At 36.4% G+C, this 17,284-nt stretch overlaps 1 pseudogene; it reads right to left on the bottom strand.

Moving 5' to 3' along the window:
- Positions 1-420: 420 nt before the first annotated feature.
- LOC114037566 lies at positions 421-16,747 on the bottom strand (annotated as a pseudogene).
- Positions 16,748-17,284: the final 537 nt, after the last annotated feature.

Here is a 17,284-nt window from a genome sequence, read left to right as displayed (position 1 = left end):
TTCTCCAGTATGATATCCATTCATTGGTTGTTGGCCAAGAATTTTATTTATAGAGGACTAAAACTTAAGTTAAAATTTATTAATGGAGGGCAGAGTCAAGATGGCAGAGTGAAAGCACTGATTTGCTTGCACTCTCGCCTAAACCCCTCCAAATACCTGTAAAAAATGGCTCTAAACAAATTCTAGAGCAGCAGAAATCACAAAAAGACAGAGTGAAACAAATTTACAGACCAAGATAACCTAGATGGTTGATTGGAAAGGTCTATTGCGCCAGGCTGGGAAAGAAATGCAATTCAGCTTGCGTGCGCAGGCAAAGACCAGGCCTCAGCAAACCTGGAGCAGGCTTCAGAGGACTGAATTATGGGCAGCTGTGGTTGGTTTCCAGACTTCCCAATCCAAAAATGACAAAGACAACAAAGGTCAATGGGAAAAGTCTGTGACTGCATTGAAAGAGAAGCGCAGTCCCAGCCCCAGTTCTGAGCTCTGCCCCGCCGCAGCAGTTGCTTCTTGAGCTTCCAACCCACAGACTGAGGGGGAATAGAGTGGCTGATCAGAGGGGTATTGTAGGGCTCTCTCTACTGGTGAAGGATTCCCTTGCTTTGCCCTTGCTTGTGTCTGGGTCATAGTTCTGGGTGGTGGTGCTAGGGCGAGGAGGAGTGCTGACATGGTGGAGCTTGTGGTGGTGGTGGAGAGGGAATCCTCCTCACAATTCCAAGGCAGAAAAGAGTGCTTGTGGTCACTCATAGACCACATTACAGGCCAGGAAAGGAGTAAACACGTTGCACCTTATCATATCACCCTGAAAGAATTGAAAATTTAAAGGTCCCTAGAAGTATCTTTGAAAAGAGCTGCACAAAACCCCCGAAGCTTGGGACAGTATGTTCTCCACACTGGAAACAGATACCTACCTTAACAGAGTTTATAACTCAAATAATTGGCTCACATCATGAGCAAACTGTGTGAAAAAAAAGTCAGACCCCAGAAACTTTCTTTAGTTACAAAGAAGATCAAAACATACAACCAGAAGAAGACAACAAAGTCAAAGCTCCTACATCCAAAGCCTCCAAGAAAAATATGAATTGGTCCCAAGCCTTGAAAGAGCTCAAAAAGGATTTTGAAAAGCAAGTAAGAGAAGTAGAGGAAAAACAGAGAACAGAAATGAGAGTGACGCAAGAAAATCATGAAAAACAAGTCAACACCTTGCTAAAGGAGACCCAAAAAATACTGAAGAAAATGACACCTTAAAAAATAGCCTGATCCAAATGGCAAAAGAGGTCCAAAAAGCCAGTGAGGAGAAGAATGCCTTAAAAAGTAGAATTGGCCAAATGGAAAAGGAAGTCCAAAAGCTGACTGAAGAAGATAATTCCTTAAAAATTAGAATGAAGTTAATGATTTTATGAGAAATCAACACATTGTAAAACAAAACCAAGAGAATGAAAAAAAAATAGAAAACAATGTGAAATACCTCATTGGAAAAACAAGTGACCTGGAAAATAGATGCAGGACAGATAATTTAAAACTTATTGGACTATCTGAAAGCCATGATCAAAAAAAAAGAGCCTAGACATCATCTTTCAAGAAATTCCCAAGGAAAACTGCCCTGATATTCTAGAACCAGAGGGTAAAATAGAAATAAAGAATCCACTGATCACCTTCTGAAAGAGATCCCCAAAGGATAACTCCTAGGAATATTGTAGCCAAATTCCACAGTTCACAGGTCAAGGAAAAAATATTGTAAGCAGCCAGAAGGAAACAATTCAAGTATTGTGGAAACACAATCAGGATAACACAGGATTTAGCAGCTTCTACATTAAGAGATTGCAGGGCTTGGAATATGATATTCCAGAGTGCAAAGGAGATAGGATTACAGCCAAGAATCACCTACCCAGCAAAACTAAGTATAATCCTTCAGGGAAAAAATGGTCATTCAGTGAAATAGAGGACTTTGAAGCATTCTTGATGAAGAGACCTGAGCAGAATAGACAATTTGACTTTCAAATACAACACTAAAGAGAGGCATGTTTACCTTTTGGTAAACAGGAAAGAGGAATCATAAGGGACTTATTAAAATTGAACTGTTTACATTCCTGCATGGGAATGTGATATTTGTAACTCATGAGACCTTTGTTAGTATTAGGGTAGTTGGAGGGAAAATATATATATATATATATATAGATATATAGATAGATAGATAGATGGATAGATAGATATAGATAGATAGATAGATAGATAGATAGATAGATAGATAGATAGATAGATAGATAGATAGATAGATAGATAGATAGAGGGCACAAGGTGAGTTGAAGATGAAGGGGTGATATTTAGAGAATAAAATTAAAGAGTGAGAGAGGATTATGCTGGGAAAAGGAGAAAGTGAGAGGTAGAATGTGGTAAATTATCTCCCATAAAACAGACAAGAAAAAGCTTTTAAAGTGGACTGGGAGTGGGGGAGGGAGACAGGGAATGAGTGAATCTTATTCTCATTGGATTTTGGCTTAAGGAGGGAATACGATACACACTCAATTGGGTATTGAAATCTATCTTACCTCACAGGAAAATAGGGGGAAAAGGGATAAGAGAGCAGGGGGATGATAGAGGGGAGGGCAGATTAGGGAAGGGAGTAAACAGAAGCAAACACTTCTGAGGAAGGACAGGGTCAAAAGAGAGAATAGAATAAAGGGGGGGTAGGTTAGGATGATGAGAAATAGAGTTAGTTTTCCACAATGTGACTGCTATGGAAGGGTTTTGCATGACTACGCATGTATAACCTGTATCGAGCTGTTTGCCTTCTCAATGAAGGTGGGTGGGGAGGGAGGAAGGGAGAAATTTGGGAACCCAAAGTTTTAAAAATAAATGTTAAAAATTATTTTCACATGCAACTGGGAAATAAGATATATGGGGTATAGAAATGTATCCTGCCTTAGAAGAAAATAGAAAGGGAAAAGGATAAAAGAAGGGGGGAAATGAAGGGACAGCAGATTAATTATTTATTTAAAATTTTTTAAAAAAATTATTGATGGTCTAAATTCTGTGATTCTTAGAATGATCTTTCATCCTTTTATGCCACATTTCCACTATCATTTCAGAATAAAAAAAATTGACTGCTTGGAAATAAGAGCCAATTTGTGCATTTCTTTGTTTCATGGGTTGTTATGTCTTACACCTTATCAAAAGTAGTCATCAAGATGGGCAACCTAATAGCGGGGAATGCTCCAGTAGACACCAAAGAAGATCATGTGTAATTCCCCGCCCCCCCAATCTCACACTCTAGAAATATTTTAAATGCAGATAGTGTAAGGCAGAGATTTGGACATAAATATCATTTCACATCATAGTTTCTATCATGCACACATCAGTATCACATCTAACAGGAAGAAATAACTGAATAAAGTCAGAAACAACAGGGGAAGAAAACAATTGCTGTACAGTTTATATTTTAATGTTTTATTTCTAAATACTTTATAGGAACATTACAGGCATTCTTGAACTTAACTAGCATTGCTCCAATATCTCCAAGACCTTCAAAATCTTTTTTTTTTCTTACCCACAACAGACCTATAAATGCTTGTTAGGAGGATATAGGCTCAGAAATGACTGGAGGGGTTTTCTGATCACTTTCTTTCCAGTGAGAAAATTTAGGATGGATCTTTAGCTCCTTTTGCTAGTTTTATTTACTTCAAAAAGAAAAATTTTGATTTGGAGGAATATCCACGGGCTAGCAGACCATCCAGGAAGGAGTAACCCCCTCTTGCAGACCTTATAGTTCATGGAAAAAAGGTCTTACTGGGTAATTATTCTTGGGGCAAGAATTTAATAGGCAGGGTTTCAGACCCCATTTCCCATCAGTAGTGAAAATACTGACCTTAGGAGAGACTCTAGGTAAATGAGCAGTGATTTCATTGATCTGTTCTTGCATTAGTTCAAATGGTCTCCTGAACAAAGAGATTAGTGGTTATATTAAATGTCAGTTTTAGAACATGTTTAGAAACTGTGTAAGCTATATTCCCCTGGAGAAAAGTTGAGAACATTATATTTGATTATAGAGGGACAATAACATTAAGAACTCTGTTCACAGAAATGAGGCTTTGCTACAAGAATATGTACAAAACAATGCTGTTTTAATGGGAAATACTGTAGTGCATATATTTTCAATGCTTCCCTCTCATCCATCTTCAACATTAAATGTCTTCAGAAATAATGACTATGAAGAAAACTTGGACATTAACTCCTTATGGCCACCCAAGCTATAAAACTTGAAGGAGAAAGCAATTTGGAGATTTTGCATCAAATAAGAATGCAATTATGTGACCTACAAAACCACACATTTCTTTGGGTCCCTTGTAGGACCATTACTCACTAGATTCCTGACTTATTACTCCTTTGTGTGGGTATCAAAATCCTTCTCCAACTCCATCCTTGGAAAGTACATTGTCCATTTGTGAGTAATCCAGGTTAAACTATTATCTTTCTATGTGGGAAGTAATTGAAAAATATTGCTTAAGAGGATTTCTGGTGAATAAGTCTGAGAGGCAGAGCATTGATCCATAGAACAGGTACATACCAGATGTCTCTATTCAGATAAATGTCAGAACTGTACCTAAAGTGATCTGGGATCATGGAATCATAGATTTAGAACTGGCAGGACCTTAGAGGTCATCCATTCCAATACCCTCATTTTGCAGATAAAGACACTGAGCCCTGAGAGTTTAAATCACTCATCTAGGGTCATACAACTAGTTTCTCAGGCTGGATATTAACTCACATCTTCTTAATTCCAGGTCCAACAATGTATATATGTATGTGTGTATGTGTGTATGTGTATATATGTATATGTGTGTATATGTATGTATGTATGTATATATGAATATATTTGTATATGTATATATGTATACACACACACAAATTTATATGTGTGTGTGTGTGTATTTTTTTGGTACTTTTCTCAAATTGCACCAAAAATTGAGAGGGTATTAATGCATTTTGAGGTCCTCTAGGGACCAATGGCTTAGGTTTCTGTCCTTCTCCAAGGCTCATCTAGATTTATCTCAAAAAAGATGATCTGAGGTTAAATTTGTATGTTATTTGTTTTTTTTTTTTTTACATTTTGTGAGTCTTGCCTCAAACATAAAATAAAAGCTGGTTATGTCTCTGCTCTTAACTCCAAGAGAATCACCACAAAAGAGTGGTTCCATGTGGTTGTCTCTATGGCCAAAGCAGCTAAGAACTGGGATAAATATAATGGGAAATTAGTAAAAAAATCATTTACTTCCAAATCATCAGCAATGATGTGAGTTATCATTTAGTTAAAGTATCCAAGGGAAACATATTTGCACCATATTTTTACATGTAAAGAATCTTAATATTAAATGACTTCCCCCACATGGCAGTTTGTCCAATTCTAGATTAGGCCATTGGGCTACTAGGCAGTACAGCGGATAGAGTTCCATGCCTGAAGTCAGGAACTCATCTTCCTGATTTCAATTCTAGCCTCAGGCACTTCTTAGCTGTGTGACCCTGGGAAAGTCATTTGACCCTCAATTTGTTTGCCTCAATTTCCTCCTCTATAAAATGAGCTGGAGAAGGAAGTGACAAACCACTTTAGTAACTTTTGTCAAGAAAACCCCAAACATGGTTAGGAAGAGTAAAAAAAATGACTGAAACAACTCAATGACAACAACAATAACAACAAAGAGAAGACCATTATGACCATTATACATTTATTATCTAAATTACGATTACAATTAGTCAGGGCTAATATCTGCATAGGAGCTTAAGCATGATCTGTGATCCTTATTCATTCAAAAGCACACAGTGCATCAGAACGGGAAAAGTAATACAGTTCAAAGACTTTTTATATTACCTCTAATTACTTAATAACATCTTTAGATAGGAGTGACTTTTTTGGTGCTCTTAAAAAAGTCAATCCGTATTTCCTGGATTTCCTTAATGATAACAACACAGATATAAATTTCACATGACTAGAAAGATGGAAGAACATACACTTTCTGTTAGCATCTTTAAACATACAACCTTAAAAGAAAGAATTATTTGGTAAACAAAAGGAAATTGCAGCTGAATTCAGAAAATAAGAAGAGCTTAATATTGAAAGTAAAAACTTCATTAATGAACATCAGCATACTTAATAATTAGAGCTCTCTTTCAGCATCCTCCCCACTCCCACCTCCTACTAGCCACCTCAAAGAGGACAAGGAAATATCAGGCTTGTGACTTGGTGCCCAACTATAGACATCACTCACAACTAGGATGACTCTGCCCAAATATACTTTTACCCTACAAGAAGAAGCAGGTGTTGATATTACCCACCTGGAAAGAAATGAAAATGATCTATAGATCTTATCCATTATTTGATATATTCTCCAAGAAACTCCAAGATAGAAAAATGCTATGAAAGAGAGGGGGCGGGGGAGAGACAGAGACAGAGAGAGACAGAAACAGAAAAAGAGAGATAGAGATAGGATAGGAGAAGGGAAGGGAAGGGAAGAATTTGTTTTGGAAGAAAGAGGCCATCAGTTGGGTGAACTGGAATAAAATTATAGTGTAAGAATTTCATAGAATATCACTTTGTCATAAAAAGATGAATAGAGAACTCAAAGAAGATTTAAATGAACTGAAGCAAAGTGAAGTAAATAGAACTAGAAAAACAATACATACAATGACTTCAGGAACAAGAAAACTCAAGCTAAATACAATGGAACTGTAGTAAATATATTTTGCTCTGAAGAAAATTCTTCTTTACTTCTTTGCAAAAGTGAAGGATTATCCTATCCTCATCTTAAATATATCTAATATGTGTGTGGCCATCTAGTGTAATCTGTAACAAAAGATTAATTATGAGCTGCTTTTGTTATAACTTTCTGTAGGTATTATTTTATTAGTCTATTGTGTGCTTTATTCTCTTGGTCCTTTATTTTTCCCAAGTATAATGATTGTGTCCATGGTTTCATTTCTCAACAAAATTTCTACAGTCTCTTGCAATTGATTTTGAGTGGTCAGAGAGGCTTTATTATTCTGTTTCCGTAGTTCGTGCAGAAGAAGATGTAACAGATCTAGTTGAGTTTGAATCTTTGCAAAGTAAGTTTTTCTTTGTGATTATTCTCAACCCAATTGTCAAAGCTTGAGCAATTATGTGTCATTTCCTGTCTTGGCTGGGTGTGATATTTTTCCTTGGTCCAGATTTATATCACACACTTCTGCAATTTTTACTGCTCATCTTTCTATATTTTCTTCTGTTAAGTGATTATGTATATCAGAGGACACTACTTTTCTACTGAATAAGCTAACTGCATAGATATATTCTGTTTAAAGATAATATTATAGCATTTAGTGCTCTGCTAAGCACTTTACAGTTTTTATCCCTTTTAGGCATTTTCTGAAGGATCTTATCTCACCAATACACTACATAAATGAATTTCTAGTCTTTTTAAGCATGTTTTCTGCATGATAACAAAATGGGTAACCTTCAGGCCCTTCACAAGTTCCAAAACTACTCCTTTACATCTTTCCATCAACTTACCTCTTTTTCTTGTAACTCAGATGTTTTGGATATTATAGTGACTGTCATAATTTTCACTTGAAACTCCCTTGTTTTCTCCCCAAAGGATAAGGAGTTCTTCTCCTGGGGAATAAGAATTCATTTTCTTTCCCTGAGGGAAAAATTGTGCCTACAATAACTCTATGATGAAGAAGACATAGGATTGACGTAATTCACAAATGAGGTATTTTTTTTCTGATTTAAGCATGCTTTCAGTCATTCTACTGATAAACATTCTCTGACCATAAAGGTCTTTCAATTTTGTTTTGTTTTGCTCTGTTTTGTTTTGTTTTAATTAACTCCTCCTCTTCCTCCCATTCACTTTCTCCTCCTCCTCACCAGGTTATTTGAATATCAATTTCCAAGTACTAAAGTCTCCTGTCATCACATCAGTAATTTTTGAATGATCATATGGATTTAGCAATTAAAAAACAAAACAAAACACCTCCTGAGTAATTTCCCTTCCTCAGATCAATCTGCTATAGATTGTTCCATAATTTTCCAAATATTTTTTTCTTTTTTTCCTTAACAATATTTCATTTTTTTAATTAAAAGTAAAGATAGTTTTCAACATTCAATTTTGTAAAATTTTGAGTTCTGAACTTTTTTCCCTCCCTCCCTTCCAAAGACAGCAAGCAAATCTGATATAGGTTATACATGTACAAACATGTTGAACACGTTTTCACATTAGTCACGTTGTGAAAGAAGAATCAGAACAAAAAGGAAAAACCACAAGAAAGAAAAAAAGAAAAAAAAGGGAAAATAGCATGCTTCAATCTGTATTTAGACTTTGTAGTTCTTTTGTTTTTGGATTTGTTTACAATTTTCCAACACGAGTCTTTGGGAATTGTCTTGGATCATTGTATTGCTGAGAAGAGCTAAGTCTGTCATAGTTAATCATTGCACAACGTTGCTGTTACTATGTAATGTTCTCCTGGTTATGCTCACTTCACTCAGCATCAGTTCATATAAGTCATTCCAGGTGTTTCTGAAATCTATGTGCTCATTATTTCTTATAGCACAATAGTATTCCATTACACATATACCACAACTTGTTCAGCCATTTCCCAATTGTTGGGTATCCCCTCAATTTCTGATTCTTGACCATCACAAAAAGAGCTGCTACCAATATTTTTGTACATATGGGTCATTTTCTCTTTTTCATGATCTCTTTGGAATACAAACCCTAGTAGTGGTATTGCTAGATCAAAGAGTATGCACAATTTTATAGCACTTTGGGCATAGTTCCCAATTGCTCTCCCAAATGGTTGGATCAGTTCACAACTCCACCAAGAATGCATTAGTGTTCCAATTTTCCCACATCTTCTCCAACATTTATCATTTTTCTTTTCTGTCAATTAGCCTATCTGATAGATGTGACATAGTACCTCAGAGCTGTTTTAATTTGCATTTCTCTAATCAAAAGTGATTTACAGCATTTTTATATGATTATAGATAGACTGAATTTCTTTCTCTGACAACTACCTGTTTATATCTTTTGGCCATTTATCAATTGGACAATGAGTTGTATTCTTATAAATTTAAATCAGCTCTAGATATATTTGAGAAATGAGGCCTTTATCAGAAACATTAACTATAAAAATTGTTTCCCGGTTTTCTGCTTTCCTTCTAATCTTGATTACATTCATTTTGTTTGTGCAAAATTTTTCTTTAATCAAGATTGTTCATTTTGCAGTTCAAAATGTTCCCTATCTCTTCTTTGGTTATAAATTCTTCCATTCTCCATAGGTCTGACAGCTAAACTATTGATTGCTCTCCTAATTTGCTTGTTGTATCATCCCTTATGTCTAAATCATGTACCCATTTCAACCTCATCTTGGTACAGGGTGTGAGATGTTGGTCTATGCCTACTCTCTGCCATGCTATTTTTCAGTTTTCCCAGCAGTTTTATTAAATAGTGAGTTCATATTCCAAAAGCTAGAGTCTTTGGGTTTATCAAACAGTAGCTTACTATAGTCATTGACTACTATATCTTCTGTATCTAACCTATTCCACTAATCTATCCCTCTATTTCTCAGTCAGTATTAAATAGTTTTGCTGATTGTCCCTTTATAATATAGTTTTAGATCTGGTACAGCTAGGCCACCTTTCTTTGCATTTTTTCATTAGTTCCCTTGATATTCTTGATTTTTGTTCTTCCAGGTGAATTCCAATATTATTTTTTCCAGCTCTATAAAATAATTTTTGGTAGCATCATTGATATGGCATTGAACAGGTAAATTAATTTAGGTAGAATTGTCATTTTTATTATATTCGATTGGCCTACCCATAAGCAATTGATATTTTTCCAGTTTTTTAGATCTGAATTTATTTGTGTGAAAAGTGTTTGTAATTGTGTTCATTTGTCCCTGTGTTTGTCTTGGCAGGTAGACTCTCAAATATTTTATATTGTCAACAGTTACTTTAAATGGAATTTCACTTTCTGTCTCTTGCTACTGGACTTTGTTGGTAGTACCTAGAAATGTTGATGGTTTGTGCGGGTTTATTTTATATCATGAAACTTTGTAAAGTTGTTGTTTCAAGTAGTTTTTTTCAGTTGATTCCCTAGGATTGTCTATCATCATATAATCTGCAATGAGCGATAGTTTTGTTTCCTCATTGCCTATTCTAATTCCTTCAATTTCTTTTCCTTCTCCTATTGCTAAAGCTAATGTTTCTACTACAATATTGAATAATAGTGGTGATAATGGGCATCCTTGTTTCACCCCTGGTCTTATTGGGAATGCTTCCAGCTCATTCCCCATTACCTGTACTGCTTGCTGATGGTTTTACATAGATACTGATTAATAATTTTTAAGGAAAACTCCATTTATTCCTGTGCTCTATAGTGTTTTTTTTTAATAGTAATGGGTGCTGTATTTTGTCAAAAGCTTTTTCTGTATCTATGGTGATAATTGTATGATTTCTGTTGGTTTTGTTATTGATATCGTCAATTATGCTGATAGTTGTCCAAATATTGAACCACCCTTGCATTCCTGGTATAAATCCCACCTGCTCATAGTGTATTATCCTTTTGATAAATTGCTGTAATTTCTTTGCTAATAGTTTATTTAAATTTTTGCATTAATGTTCATGAGGAAATTTGTCTATAATTTTCTTCCTGTTTTGGTTCATCCTGGTTAGATATTGGCACCATATTTGTGTCATAAAAGGAATTTGGTAGTACTCCTTCTTCACCTATTTTTTGAAATAGTTCACATAGTATTAGAATGATCTTTTCTCAAATGTTTTATTGCTTTCACTTGTAAAATCCATCTGGCCTTGGAGAGTTTTTCTTAAGGTGTTCATTGATGGCTTGTTCAATTTCTTTTCCTAAAATGTGGTTACTTAAATATTTTATTTCCTTTTCTGTTAAACTGGGCAACATATTCATCCATTTCACTTAGATTGTCAGATTTATTGGCATAGAGTTGAGCAAAATAGCATATCAACTGCTCCTCCAGCCTCTGCACAGCTTTCTTCCTAGTCTCTACCACCTTTTTAGAATTGATATCTTTTCAAACATTGGCCTCAGCTTTGGCACTTTTCAGATCTCCTCTGGAATCATCCAGCTGGTCCTTCTTGGCATCAATCTTAGCCTGCAAGTTGAGCATAGAATTCTCAAAAGTCTTGGAAGGTGTCCTCTGTTGGTTACACCAAATCACAACAGCTCTATTGGCACAGTTATAAGAAAGCATCTTTGCTGGGATATTTTCAATGGGGTCAGTGAGCTCCTTTAGCTGCTGCTGTAGTGTGATGAAGACATTGTATGTATGGAAGACCTTGGCTATCAAGCCCTCCATGAGATCTTGAAGGTGTTTATTGAGGACATTAGTATTCAGTTTGTCAAAAAAGATCATCCTGGTGGCCGTGGCAGCAGCAGTGGCACCACTCTTCCTGGAGCTATTAGCCACAGACTGAATGTTTGAAAGTCACCTATTTTGACTTCTGGGAGCCAAGATGGCAGAGTAAGCAATAAGCAGCTTTCACCTTCCCTTATTGATCTTGAAAAACCCAGAGAATATTGCCCTAGGAAAAATTCTGAAATAGTAGAGTCAGCAGAAAGACTAGACACAGCAGTATTTTAGCTCATGAGCCTAGGGAAATTAACAGGAAAAGTCCCTTTTGCTGTGACTGAAGGGGACCAGGACAAGAAGGGAGGCATCCTAGCAAGCCAGTGGCAAGGACCACCTCAGCCAAGCAGTAACCAGGCCCCTAAGCCTCAGGACAAGAAAACTGGGACAGTGCCCCCTGTGCCCCAGAAGCAGAGATCAACTTGAAAAGCCAGAAAAAAGGCAAACAACATAAGAAAGAAGCAACATAGAAAAACAATGACCAAAGAACAGTATCTTGGTGACAGGAAAGATCAAAATACAAAGTCAGGAGAGGATAACATTGTCAATATACCCACATCTGAAATTTTCATAGGGGAATATGAACTGGTCTCAAACCTAAAAAGTCTTCTTGGAAGAGCTCAAGTGGTATTTTAAAAATCAAATAAGAAAGGTAGAAGAAAAATTGGGAAAAGAAATGAGAGATGTGCAAGAGAGAGTCAATAGTTTGGAAAAGGAAGGACAAAAATTAACTGTAGAAAACAAGTCCTTAAAAAGTAGGATTGGCCAAGTGGAAAAAGAGGTTAAAAAAAAAGCTAACTGAAGAAAACAATTCATAAAAATTAGAATTGAGCAATTGAAAGCTAATGACTCTATGAGACATCAAAAATCAGTAAAATAAAATCAAAAGAATGAAAAAATAGAAGAAAGCATAAAATTCCTCATTAGAAAACAACTGATCTGGAAAATAAACCCAGGAGAGCTAACTTAAGAATTATTGGTCTACCTGAAAGTTATGAAGAAAAAAAAGAGCCTGGATAGCATCTTTCAGGAGATCATGAAGGAAAAGTGCCCTGAGGCCCTAGAACCAGAGGGTAAAATAGTCATTGAAAGAATCCACTCATCACCTCCTGAAAGAGAGGTGAAATTGAAATTGAGAATGCCAAGGAATATTGTACCCAAATTCCAGAATTATCAGGTCAAGGAGGAAATCTTGCAAGGAGCCAGGAAGAAACAATTCAAATATCGTGAAACTACAGTCAGCATTATACAGGACCTTGCAGCTTCTAGATTAAAAGATCAGAGGGCTTGGGATATGATCTTCTGTAAGGCAAAGGAGCTTAGATTACAATGAAGGATCAACTACCTAGCAAAATTACCATAATCTTTCAGGGGAGGAGATGGACATTCAATGAAATAGGGCACTTCCAGACTTTAATGATGAAAAGACCAGAGCTCAATGGAAAATTTTATCTTCAAATACAAGACCCAAGAGAGGCATAAAGAGGTAAAGAGGAAAGGGGAAAAAAATGTTATTCAATAAGGTTAAAGTGTTTACATGCCTTCATGGGAAGATGATACAACTCTTGAGAACTGTATCTTTATTATGACATTTAGAAGGGATATACATAGAGTGGGTGAGTTTAAGTTGACTTTGATGTGATGATTAAAAAAAAACTAATGAAGTGGTGAAAAGGAATTGTAATGGGAGAAGAGGAAAGGAGGAAACAGAAAAGGATAAATTATATTACATGAAGAGATGCAAAGACATATTACAGTAGAGGGAAAGAAGTGAGGGAGATGAGCATTGTTTGAACTTTACTCGCATAAGATTTGGCTCAAGAAGGGAATAACATACTCAGTGAGGTATAGAAATTTAACTTTCCATATAGGCAGTAGGAAGAGAAAGGGGAAAGAAAAGTGAAGGGGGGGAATAGAAGGGAGGAAAGAAGAGGTAAGAAAAAGTGAAAGACAAGGGAGGAGACTGATAGGAGGGAGAGCAGATTGAGGGAGGTGGTGGTCAAAAGCAAAACTCTAGTGAGGAGGGAAAGGGAGAAAAGGAGAAAGAAAAGCATAAACAGGGGAGGGGGAATAGGATGGAGAGGAAGACACAGATAGTAATCGTAACTGTGAATGTGAATGCGATGAACTCTCCCATAAAACAGAAACAGATAGCAGAATGGATTAAAAACTATAATCCCACAATATGTTGTTTACAAGAAACATATTTGAAGCAGAGGAATACATGCTAGGTAAAGGTAAAAGGAGTAGAATATATTATGCTTTAGCTGAAGTAAAAAAAAAAAGCAGGGGTAGCAATCCTGATTTCAGACAAAGTAAAATGAAAAATAGATCTTATTTATTTATTTTTTTTGGCTAGACAATGGGGTAAAGTGACTTGCCCAGGGTCACACACCTAGTAAGTGTTATATATCTGAGGCTGGATTTGAACTCAAGTCCTCCTGAATCCAGGGCTGGTGCTCTATCCACTGAACCACCTAGCTGTCCTGAAAAATAGATCTTATTAAAAGAGATAAGGAAGGAAACTATATTCAGCTAAAAGGCACAATGTACAATGAAGTAATATTTCTCTTTTATTAATTTATTTATTTTTAGTTTTCAACATTCACTTCCACAAGATTTTGAGTTCAAAATTTTCTCCACTTCTCATCCCTCCCCTTATCTCAAGATGATGTGCATTCTGAATACCCCTTCCCCTAATCTGCCCTCCCTTCTATCTTCCCACCCTTCTCTAATCCCCTTCCCCTTCTATTTTTCTGTAGGGCAGGATAGTTGTCTATACCCCATTGCCTGTATATCTTATTTCCCAGTTGCATGTGAAAACAATTTTTAACATTTGTTTTTAAAACTTTGGGTTCCAAATTTTCTCCCTTCCTCCTTCCCCACTCACTCTCATTGAGAAGGCAAGCAACTCAATACAGGTTATACAAGTGTAGTCATGCAAAACACTTCCTTAGCAGTCATGTTGTGAAAACTAACTATATTTCCCTTCATCCTATCCTGCCACTATCCTTTATTCTATTCTCTCTTTTGATTCTGTCCCTCCTCAAACATGTTTGCTTCTGATTACTCCCTCCCGCAATCTGCCCGCCTCTCTGTCATCCCTCCATTCTTAGCCCCTTCTCCCCTCTTTTCCTATGGGGTAAGATAGATTTCCATACCCAACTGAGTGTGTATATTATTCCCCTCTTAAGCCAAATCCAATGAGAATAAGATTCATTCATTCCCTCCCACCTTCCCCATGTTCCTTTACACTGAAAAAGTATTTTCTTGTCTGTTTTATGTGAGATAATTTACCCCATTCTACCTCTCCCTTTCTCCTTCTCCCAGTATAATCATCTGTCACCCTTTAATTTTATGCTCCAGATATCACCCCTTCATCTTTAACTCACCCTGTGCCATCTATCTATCTATCTATCTATCTATCTATCTATCTATCTATCTATCTATCTATCTATCTATCTATCTATATTTTCCCTCCAACTACCCTAATACTGACAAAGGTCTCAGGAGTTACAAATATCATCTTTCCATGTAGGAATGTAAACTGTTCAACCTCAATAAGTCCCTTATGATTTCTCTTTCCTGTTTACCTCTTCAAGCTTCTCTTGAGTCTTGTATTTGAAAGTCAGATTTTCTATTCAGCTCTGGTCTTTTCATCCAGAATGCTTGAAAGTCTTCTATTTCACTGAATTCCATTTTTTCACCTGAAGGATTATACTCAGTTTTCTGGGTAGGTGATTCTTGGCTGTAATCTTATCTCCTTTGACCTCTGGAATATTATATTCCAAGCCCTCCCATCCCTTAATGTAGAAGCTGCTAAATCTTGTTTCATCCTGATTGTGTTTCCACAAAACTTCAATTGTTTCTGGCTACTTGCAATATTTTCTCCTTGACCCAGGAACTTTCAAATTTGGCTATAATATTCCAAGGAGTTTTCCTTTGGGGATCTCTTTCAGGAGGTGATCAGTGGATTCTTTCAATTTCTATTTTACTCTCTGGTTCTAGAATATCAGGGTAGTTTTCCTTGATAATTACTTGAAAAATGATGGCTAGGTTCCTTTTTTCTTTCTTTCTTTTTTTTTTTTTGATCATGTCTTTCAGATAGTCCAATAAGTTTTAAATTATCTCTCCTGGATCTATTTTCCAGGTCACTTGTTTTTCCAATGAATATTTCACATTGTTATCATGTCAAAGTTCTTTCCATTTATGTACAGGAGGAAGAGAAGGAACCTTGGCATCCTTGCTACAAATGATAATTATATCTTCAGGCTTAATCCACTGAAAAGACCTGGAGTCTCTTGAAGTTGGCAATTCTCTCTCTGTGATTGTCCATCCCACAGAAACCATACTCTTTAATAGCCTTTCATTTTCATCTCTGATTTTCAGCTTCTCTTCCTTGCTCATTTGCTTCCTTGCTTCTGACTGGGCTTTGAAATACTGGCTTATCTGGTTGAAGTGACACTTGCTGAAACTGGTGATATTATTTCTCTCTTCATTTGTCATTTGCTTTCTCCAATCCTTGAAGAAATTTTCCCTAAAGGTATTCTGAGTAGTGTATTCATGGTCAGGCATTTTCTGCTTTGGGACTCAGCTTGGGACTTTACCATCATAGTAGAACTTGATATTTTCTGGCAGAGGCTCATAACGTGGAGCCAACACAGAACTTTTATGTTCCAGGAATTTCCACTTAATGTCTTCGGTCTGGGGCTCTTCCTCCCACCATTTCCATTTTTGCTCCTGCTCTCTCTTCAGCTCGTTATCTGCATCAGGAAATTTGTTATCTTTGTTCTTTATTTTTATTTTATTTTATTTTATTCATTTATTTTTGCTTTGTTGCCCTCCTCTTCCTCTGCTTTCTGCTTCTTCACCTTTTTGATGTCTTCTGGTTTTATTTGCTTGGTTTAGAATCGGCAGCAGCATCCTCTCGAGGTCTCTTTCAAGATTTGATACCTTCTTTAGATCAAGCAAAATAACCATCATTATCTGGTACATCTTTAATACGAGGTGGACTAGAGGAACCATCCTCTTTCTTCTTTATTTTTGCATCTCCAGATGGTTTTCCTTTTTCTTCCTTCATTTCTCCTTGTCTCTATCTTTGTGTTTGTCTTTTTCTCTGAGCTGCTATCTTTGTGTTTGCTTTTCTCTGTGTTTCTTCTTGGAAGTATCTTTGTGCTCACCATTGCTGTGCTTGGACTTTTCCAGGTCTTTTCTTCTCCTCCTAATGCTTTTTGTCTCTGTGTCCTTGATTTGTGTGTTTGGGAGAATCACTCACTTGGAAATCCTCATTGATCTGAAAGTCACTGTGTAGCTGATCCATGTTCTTGTTGGCCTTAGCCATGGGTGGGAGTGGGAAGGGTGTGGGTGAGAGGAGGCTCAGACTCCAGGGCGGACCCTTCTGCTAGAACTGGTCACAGGAACTAGTGCTGCTTGCTGTCTCCATTGTCTTTATCCAGTTCCCAGTTAAAGTACCAGGTGGGAAATAAATGCTTGAGGTACCAAGGTTTGACCCAAGCACCTCAGCAAAGTTCTAGGACAGAGGTAACAGCTAGTAAGAATGAGAGTGCAGACCAGGAGTTACAAATTTGGAATGTGTAATGCAATTCTTAAATAAAAATATACATTTTTCTTTAAAAAAAAAGGAACGTTAAGAAGAAATAATAATTAAAAAAGAAAATAAATATGAATAAGAAATAAATGGGTAATTGGTATTCAATTACTTATGACAATTTAAGGGGAAAAAACACTTTGAAAGAGAGAAACAGTGACATGCAGCACTAATTGTGTGACCTTGGATGAATCATTGAACCTCTCTGAGCCTCAAATGGCTCCAACTATTAAAATTTCCCCCATTGCTCTTTCTTTAATAGATAGCCGG

The sequence above is a fragment of the Vombatus ursinus genome, unplaced genomic scaffold, assembly GCF_900497805.2.
Source record: "Vombatus ursinus unplaced genomic scaffold, bare-nosed wombat genome assembly UNPS02010461.1, whole genome shotgun sequence".
NCBI classification, from domain to species: Eukaryota; Metazoa; Chordata; class Mammalia; order Diprotodontia; family Vombatidae; genus Vombatus; species Vombatus ursinus.
Note: the sequence above shows the minus strand (reverse complement) of the source record. Positions and strands in the feature narration are given on the sequence as shown.